Source organism: Benincasa hispida, chromosome 12 (genome assembly GCF_027475165.1).
Source record: "Benincasa hispida cultivar pf3 chromosome 12, pf3_genome.v1.1, whole genome shotgun sequence".
Taxonomy (NCBI): Eukaryota; Viridiplantae; Streptophyta; class Magnoliopsida; order Cucurbitales; family Cucurbitaceae; genus Benincasa; species Benincasa hispida.
This window is the reverse complement of record NC_143489.1, coordinates 47,821,581-47,830,660: the sequence shown is the minus strand read 5'-3', so window position 1 is coordinate 47,830,660 and position 9,080 is coordinate 47,821,581.

Here is a 9,080-nt window from a genome sequence, read left to right as displayed (position 1 = left end):
TTTTAAATACCTCTATTCTCGGAGAAAGAAGGGCCAGATTTACTCCTAAAAGACAAAATTTTCTGGGGTTTCCTCTTTGAAGTGGAAGCAACAATTTCTTCAGCCTCTGAACCTTTATTTTTTAATAAAGATTCGTAAATCTGGAGTTTGTTGAGAAGAGTCGTCAAGTTATACTCTATCTTGTTCATCATGGCATTCATTTTGAATTGAAAAAAGCTTTCGGAATAGACGCATGATGAATTCAACTTGACTCTTCTTATTCATGACGACTTCGTTCACTTCTGCAATATTGAAGTGAACCATCATGTTTAAAACATGTTCCCTTACGAAAGTTCCTTCCTTCATTCTGCAGTTGTAAACGAATTTAATTGTTGTTGGGATTGGTGTCCTAATTCTCCCGGAGTCTCTCATAAACTTGTAAACTCTAAAGATGGCTTTCCTTATTATGCGTGCACTGTGCCATAAACTTGACACGATGTTTTTATATCTTTAATCTTTATGCGAAACTACTTCTAAATATGCGTTGTTAATGATATGCTTGTAGTTTGCGATAGAGTAATGCATGTCACAAGTTTTCTTGTGCTGAAACCAAGTATAATTCCAATGCAAGTTTCTCAGAATAATCCGAGGTCAAACACAGGGATTATTTTCGTTAATGCATTACTTTTGTGATACATGCGACCGGTTTTTACAATTAATAAAGAATTGGGTTTATACAGGAATCTAAAATGCGATGAAAATAAAATTGCATTAATAAAATAAAGTTGCATTAATAAAATAAAATCCTAAACAATATGATACAAGATACAAGATACATGATACTAAGGTCGAGACTAACTGTGAAGTTATACAAAGGATCGTGGTATGCGATGGCAAGTCTTTATGGATGAATTAGAAATAGAAAGAGTAAATAGTAAAAACAACGCAAGTTTGTCAACTGCGTTAAAGATGTAACTAAGGTTCCGCTTTCCCTTGGCGTACACCTCTCGGTGATCGGCCGCATTCCCATATCTCTATGGTGAAACAGGGATGAACGTGATGAACACAACCGCTTCCATCTCTGGAAGTACTACTCGCTTTAGTTAACGCATTCTTCCAACCTCCTCTCGATAGGTGGAATAACATCTTCACTTCTGCTCTCACAAGTGAAGATGCCATCGAGCATGCTTTAGCTAAACTTAATTATTTCCTTAACACAAATTAATTTACTTGCTTAATTCTTGCTAATTACCCATGGAATTAGGAAAACATCACAAAGAAAATGGATTATGGATGAACGGAAATAGACAGAGAGATGATAATTGTAATGATCATAACATTTAATACTAAGATTAAGCATTCGATACATGGTGTGAATGAAAGATTAAGAAGATGAATACAATAATGAAATAGAGATTAGAAGAAAATATAGAAAGAGTGTCAACGTCTTGACACAGATTCCGAACGGAGGTTGTGCTTGCCGGCGTGTGGAAGAAATGGAGAGGAGAGCTTCCCTCTCAGGCTTACTCTTCTGGTAGAAATGACCTTCGCACAGAGCTTCAACGGCGGGGATTGGAAGGATGCTTTTGTAAGACCCTAACACTAAATCTAAAGTGGGAGGTTAAATAGAGAAGAAAAATCCTAAATAAGGATATTGGAACAAAGGGTGGAAAACATTAAAATTATCCAAAAAGGTGACCAAAGGTCCAAACGCCTATGAAGGGCTTAAAACATGTGGGACGCAAGAATGCATGGAGGATGGAAGCAAGAAGACTTGAAAAATGGCTAAGGGTTGCATACAACCAACGCAAAGGCATACATGAGCCATGTGAACACGGACAGGAAGCATGCTTCGAGTGAGCATGTTAGGTGTGCAGGCCATGCGTCAAGGCCAAGTGCACAGGCCATGCGCCAAGCGCGCAGCCCATGGGTCGATAGTGTATGCCAAGCGGCCTGTCTATGCGTCGAATGGGCAAGTGGGCAAGCCATCCTATGCATCGAAGCGTTGCTGAGTCTGCCGAGCAGCCATGCATTGATGCGCTATGCCAAGCGCACGCCCATGCAGTGAAGCACGCCCATGTGGCGAAGCATGCCCATGCGGCGAGGCACGCCCATGCGGTCGAGCATGCTTATGCGACCAAGCGCGCAAGCGCCTAGGCAGCACGCCCATGCTTAGTAGGCTGAGCAAGCACACCTAGCAAGCCATGCATCGAGGGTGACTGGCCACCCTATGCGTTGGTGATGGCCGACTCATGCGATGGCTAAGTGAGACTTTAATGAAGGAAAGGTGAATTGCTATGCGTTAAGGATAGAAGGTAAGGCTAATTGATGGAAAACTTCAAGGGAAGATGCCAATGGTATACGAGCATAAGTCTTAATCAATTTAAATAGAGAAATATGTTAAGTATTTAAGTGATTTAGGTGGCAAAAGGAGGATCACAAAAGCTCTAGTAGGAGGTGGACAAAGGAGATTTCATGCAATTGAAGTCTTATCACCCCAAGTAGGAGGTGGTGGAGGAGATTTCATGCAAAAAAGGAGATTTTGGCTGGCAAGCTGAGATGAGAACAACTTAAGGCTCGGCTGGGTAGACTAAGTGTTGGCAGCTCCAAAGTGAGACAAATAGGAGTTGAGTTGTCACCATGGGGTGAGTTTGGAATGGCTATAAATAGAGGGGTTGGGCAAAAGGAATTTATTCATACCATCACCTAAATCTTATGTTGAGAGCATATTTAGATAGTTATGTTTGAGTTATTAGGCTACCAAATTGATTGGAGATCAAAAGAAACAAAGGTTACGTTGGTGAGGCATTGAGTCAACCGGACGCACAGCCAGCCCACACCCTGCGCACATGCCTCGCAGCACTACGTCCATCCGCGCGCCTCGCTCGATGCATCCCGTGCGTTAGCCTAGCGCAACTGCCTTCCTCGAGCGATGCATCACGCCAAGCACAACACACGCCCAATGCGTCAACCCCCTGTGCAGCACAACACGCCCACCCTGCCTACTGCCCAAACGCCCAGCTGCCTACCACGGTCCAAATAACCTCTAAAGAGGCTAATGTGAGGATTTTGGCTAAATTGGAGTAGAGTAAGCTGGTATTTTCATTATATAATGGTATTTTGGCTATTTTGACATTATTTATTGATATAACAAGTATTAATTCAGAAATTTCCATTGATATGGAGGAATTCTCAGGAAGGTATCCTCAAAGTGATTTTTAGTGGAAAAACTTGCTTGCGGTGAGTGTTTACTTAGTTTTATGCGTTGATATGTGGATAAATGCATATGTAAGTGCAAAATGCATGCTTATGATGTTATGTTGTTTGCCATGATATTGTTTGTGAAATTTCTATGGAAACTGAGACTATACTCGGACTACATAAGTTAGCATGCTTAATAAAAGGTGCTTGGCGGGAAAATATAGTCGGCCTCGGTCGGCGGGAAATAATAGTCGGTGACGACCGGCGGGAAATATAGTCAAGTTACCTAAGCATGACTAGTGGGAAAAGAATTATCGATGTGCACATTGGCGGGAAAAGTGGGTTATAGGAAAGTTTCCATAAAAAGTTGTTATGATTGATAATGTGTCCATGATATGAGCATGCCACGTATAGCATGGAACTGGAGGATGATGATTGAATGAATGTACACATGATCATGCATAAATTATATTGGAATTGTGATTATGTGATTAACTTCCCAAAGGTATGTTTTGCAAAGTGATTATTATTTTAAAAAGCACCACTCACTAGGCTTAGTAGCTCACACTCTTCCAAATGTTTTCTTATATTCACCCCCCCCCCCCCCCAGGTAGCAAAGCAGAGCGTTCAGGAAAGAGTCTACTAACCACCAACACACTAGAACTTGGTAAATTCTCAGGGCACGGCTCAGATCATTTAATAAAGAATATAGGAAATTGAACTATGTGTATAAAAGTTAGATAGAGTGTTGTAAACATGTTGAAATTTTTATAGATAAGGGGAGGAAATGTTAAATTTAAATGTTGTCTTGGAATACTACTGGTGTACCCTCACACTCCCTTCCAAGTCTTGGGGGCTAAGGCTAGGGAGGGGGTGTGATAGCTTTGCCCGAAGACTCACTCGGCCTTGTCTCTTGATTATCCCAAATCTACTCTGGAAATCGCTTCAGACCAGTCTCTCTCTCAGATCAGTATATACACGTCTTTATGTATTTAAGTATATCCCTCAGTGAATTTGCAGAAGCTATTTATAGGTGAAGCTTGGCTCTTTGACTTTGTGGTCCCCACTGTATGGTTATGGTAGTTCCTGAAATGGCAGAGTGAATATTCCTTCTGTTACACAATCAACCCGTCAGAAATGCATAACTGAAAGCTGTACATTTGCCAGAATCCTCTGCAAATGCGTTGCTCTTTACATCTTCGATCGATCGCCGCATGCGGTGTTGTTTTTTATTACCGCATGCGGTTGAATTTGCATTGATCGCTAAGCTCTTGATCGATTGTCACATGCATCGTCATTGCGTTGATCGATTGATGAGCGCAATGCGATGTCGATGCATTGTTTCTTTTATCTATGAGACATTAACACATGCAGTGACTGATTTCCTACAAAACAGAAATTGAAATACTCTATTCTACCATCGCAATGGTGTTAGTGGGTGTATTGACGATAATTTATAATTCTCGAATTTCTTAGCCAATTTCTATACTATCGACGCAACTTTGCTTTCTTTTTGCCGCAATATCTAAATAAAACAGTATAAATAACTTGTATTTCTACAAGTTATCACACCCCCAAATTTGGATATATGCTTGTCCTCAAGCATATCTTCTACTAAGGCAATATTGTTCAGTTCTTATCCTAAATTTTGCGTCGATTGGTTGCTCTGAATTCTCACCCTAGGCAACATCACTTAACAATGCAATTTCTTTCTATCCTTGATAATTCATAAACAAGCCCTAGTTTATTCTTCTTTACAACAAATCTCTACTAAAAAATTCCCTTCTAGTTTTAAAAAGAATGTTTACCTCTTGATGCAAAAATAACTTGGTATGACTTGAATGCGGTGGTCGGGTTGCATTATTTTATTAGGGACTGCTGATCATGGTTACACCCTTCGTTTTGGCTTGTTCCCACGGGTGTCATGCAAACATCCAACTATGATTGTGTGCCAATCTCTACTTCAACTCTTGATTTTCAATTAAGTTTAACTTTTGCTGGTCAGAGGAGTTGTCTCTTATATTCTTTTATTTTTCTCTCATTTTTTTTCATGCTGCGTCATTCTTGGAAACCCACCTTCATTTTGGCTTGCTCCCCAGGTGTCATGCAAACATCCAACTACGAGTAGGTTCATTTCATAACTTAACTCTTATCAGGTTGGGATTGTTTTGGAATTTCCCTTGCGCTGACATTGGAGTATCGTATGATTTTTTTTTTTGACAATGAATGCATTTTTCTAATGACCACATCCACTTGATCGCATCTGCTCAGACCTTCCCCACCCCTAAATTTAGAGATGCGCAAGGTTCTCATTGCATTGTTTTGGACAGAATAGACAAATACTTAGTCAAAATTTTAAAAAGAAGGTTTGAGCAGAATTTTGAAGGATAAAAGATAAAGCAGTGCTATTGCTACGAATTATCTAAGTGTTAGTTAGAAAGTACAAAGTGTGGGAAATGTCTCTAAGGTAATGCATATAGTTCATCATGGTAGCGTAATGAATAACGCTAAAGTAAAAGATAAAGAACACCGCAATAATTGACAAAGGATGATAAAGAAGAGGCTAACGCATACGGAAAGAATTGTTACTCAGTTGTATTAAAAATTATCCAAGTATACAAAGAATTATAAATAACGCAATACAAAATTTTAGCATGTACAAAGAATCAAGAATTAGCTTCTATACAAGAAAAGAATGATGAATGAAATTATCTTTTGTATTTGATTCAGACGGGTGCAAGATTAAAGGTTAACACCATGTTTCCACTAACGCAAATGCATATTTGCAGAGGGCGGGCAACAACGCATGTATCATCACAACACACCCCTCAACTCAGTGCATTTCTGGAGGACGGGCGCACGGTATTTCTACTGGCACGACACTACCTCAACATAGTGCGTTTTCGCTAAGGACGGGTGAAAAATACATACGAGCGCAACACACCCCTCATCGTAATGCAATTGGGTTGGATAGACGCAAAGTGTATCTTGTTGTCACAAGATGCACCCATCATCACAATGCATACCAATCTTTATCTTTCTTTTTTTTAATTCATCAAACACACAAGTCGATAAGACTTTGCGGTGTTCATCATTTTATTCAGTCATTCACATAAATTTTAAGAACAACGCTACTAATGCATAAAAGTAAAGAAATTAAACACGACATGGAAATACACAATTGAATTAAATTGAAAGTAAACACATGAAGCATTAAAGGCTAATTCTAATAAGCAGTAAATAACGCAATTTAGAAATCAGTAAATGCAAGTTGTAAAGAAAGCAATTAAATATAGATATAGGGATGCTGATTAAAAGAAGTTTTTTAGAGTTACCGCAATAGCATCCCTGCAAGCGGTTAATCCTGCTTGCCTAAGTCGATGGTCTCCATGCATCGATCCACGTCACCCCCATAGTAGGGCTTAATTCATTGACCATTGACTTTAAATGTGTTGCTCCCATCTTCGGTTGTTAGCTCCACTGTGCCATGGGGAAAGATAGTCTTGATGCGGAATGGCCCAGACCAGCGAGACTTCAACTTCCCTGGAAACAATCGCAAGCGCGTTAAACAAAAGTACCTGTTGACCCTTGAAGAATTTCTGGTTGTTTATGCGGTCATCATGCCATTTCTTGGTTCTCTCCTTATAGAGCTTGGCATTTTCGTAGGCGTTCATTCGCCACTCGACCAGTTGGTTCAATTGTAACTTCCAGACTTTCCCCGCGCTTGCTAGATCAAAGTTCGGCTTCTTGCTTGCCCACATTGCCTTGTGTTCCAACTCGAAAGGCAGATGACAAGCTTTTCCAAAGACCAGAGCATATGTGGACATACCAATTGGAGTTTTGAAGGTAGTCCTATATGCCCACAGTGCTTCATCGAGCTTGGGTGACCAATCCTTCCTAGAGGTACTGACTACCTTCTCCAAGATAGTCTTGATCTCTCTATTAGAAATTTCTGCCTGCCCATTATTTTGTGGGTGATATGCGGTTGCAACTCTATGGCTGACGTTAAATTTGGTCAACAGGTTGGTGATGATGCGGTTGATGAAATGTGAACCTTCATCGCTGATTAAGGTCTGGGGTGTTCCATATTGAGTAAAAATGTTCTTGAGAAATTTTGCCACCATGGTCACATCGTTCTTAGCACATGCGATGGCCTCAACCCACTTAGATACATAGTCAACCGTGATCAAAATGTATTGATGACCTTTTGAAGGCGGAAAAGAGCCCATAAAGTCGATTCCCCATATGTCAAATAATTCGATTTCCAAGATTAAAGTCAAGGGCATTTCATTTCTTTTAGACATGTTCCCTGTTCTCTGGCATCTATCGCACTGCACAACATGGGCATGGGAATCCTTAAACAGTGTTGGCCAAAAATAGCCACTCTGTAGGACTTTTGCGGCAGTCTGCTGCCCCCCAAAATGTCCTCCATAAGGGGACTCATGACAAAGCTCCAAAATGTGCTTGGCCTCATGCTCAGAGATACATCGACGTAAAATATGATCAGGTCCAAGTCGATAAAAAAAGGGGTCGTCCCAGAAATAAAACTTAACGTCATGTCTCAACTTCTTCTTCTGCTGGTATGTGTAGTCTTCTGGTACTTGGCCGCAAACTATGAAGTTTACAATGTCTACATACCATGGAACATTAACACATATCGACATCAGCAGCTCGTCAGGGAATCTTTCTTTAATGTCTTTTTCTTTCTCCTGAAACTCGCAATTTTCTAATCTTGACAGATGATCTATGACTTGGTTCTCGTTGCCCTTCCGGTCCTTGATCTCTAGGTCAAATTCTTGCAGGAGTAGGACCCACTTTATCAGTCTCGATTTCGCATCCTTCTTTGTCACAAGGTATTTGATCGTAGAATGATTAGTATACACCACAACATTTGTTCCAATCAAGTACTATCGAAACTTCTTTAGCGCAAATACCACTGCGAGCATTTCTTTTTCTGTGGTTGTATATTTTCCTGCGCATCATTCAACGTTTTACTAGCATAATAGATAGGATGAAAAACCTTATCTTTGCACTAACTCAAGACTGCGCCCACTGCATATCCACTAGTGTCACACATCAACGCAAACGGTTGCGGCCAATCCGGCGCAATCAGAATCGGTGTGGTGATGAGCGTATTTTTCAGTGTGTGAAATGCTTCGGCGCATGCGTCATCAAAATCATATTTGCGATCATTCTCGAGGAGCGCACTTAAGGGCCTTACGATCTGAAAAAATTTGTGGATAAATCTTCGATAAAACCTTGCATGTCCCAGAAAACTCCTAAACGTTTTCACATTGACTGGTGGTGGTAACTTGGAAATTGCGTTGATTTTCGCTTGATCCACTTCCAATCCTGCCTTTGATAATTTGTGACCTAGAAAAATTCCTTCTTCAAACATAAAGTGGCATTTCTCCCAGTTTAGAACAAGATTAGTTTCCACGCATCTCTTTAAGACTTTTTCAAGATTTGATAAACAGGAGTCATAAGTATTGCCAAAATCTAAAAAAATCATCCATAAATACCTTAACTGACTCTTCCAAGAAATCTAAAAATATTGCCATCATACACTTTTAGAAGGTACCTAGTGCATTGCAGAGTCCAAACGGCATGCAACGGAATGCAAATGTGCCAAAGGGGCACGTGAAAGTTGTTTTATCTTGATCTTCCGGCGTAATCGCAATTTGGTTGTACCCTGAGTAGTCGTCAAGAAAAAAAAGAACTCGTTCCCCGCAAGTCGATCTAACATTTGATCAATAAAGGGGAGTGGGAAGTGGTCCTTCTTAGTGGTCAGATTTAATTTACGGTAATCTATACATATTCTCCACCTCATAGTTGTCCTTGTGGGAATTAATTCATATTATTGTTGGTGACGACTGTCATTCCCTCTTTCTTTGGAACGC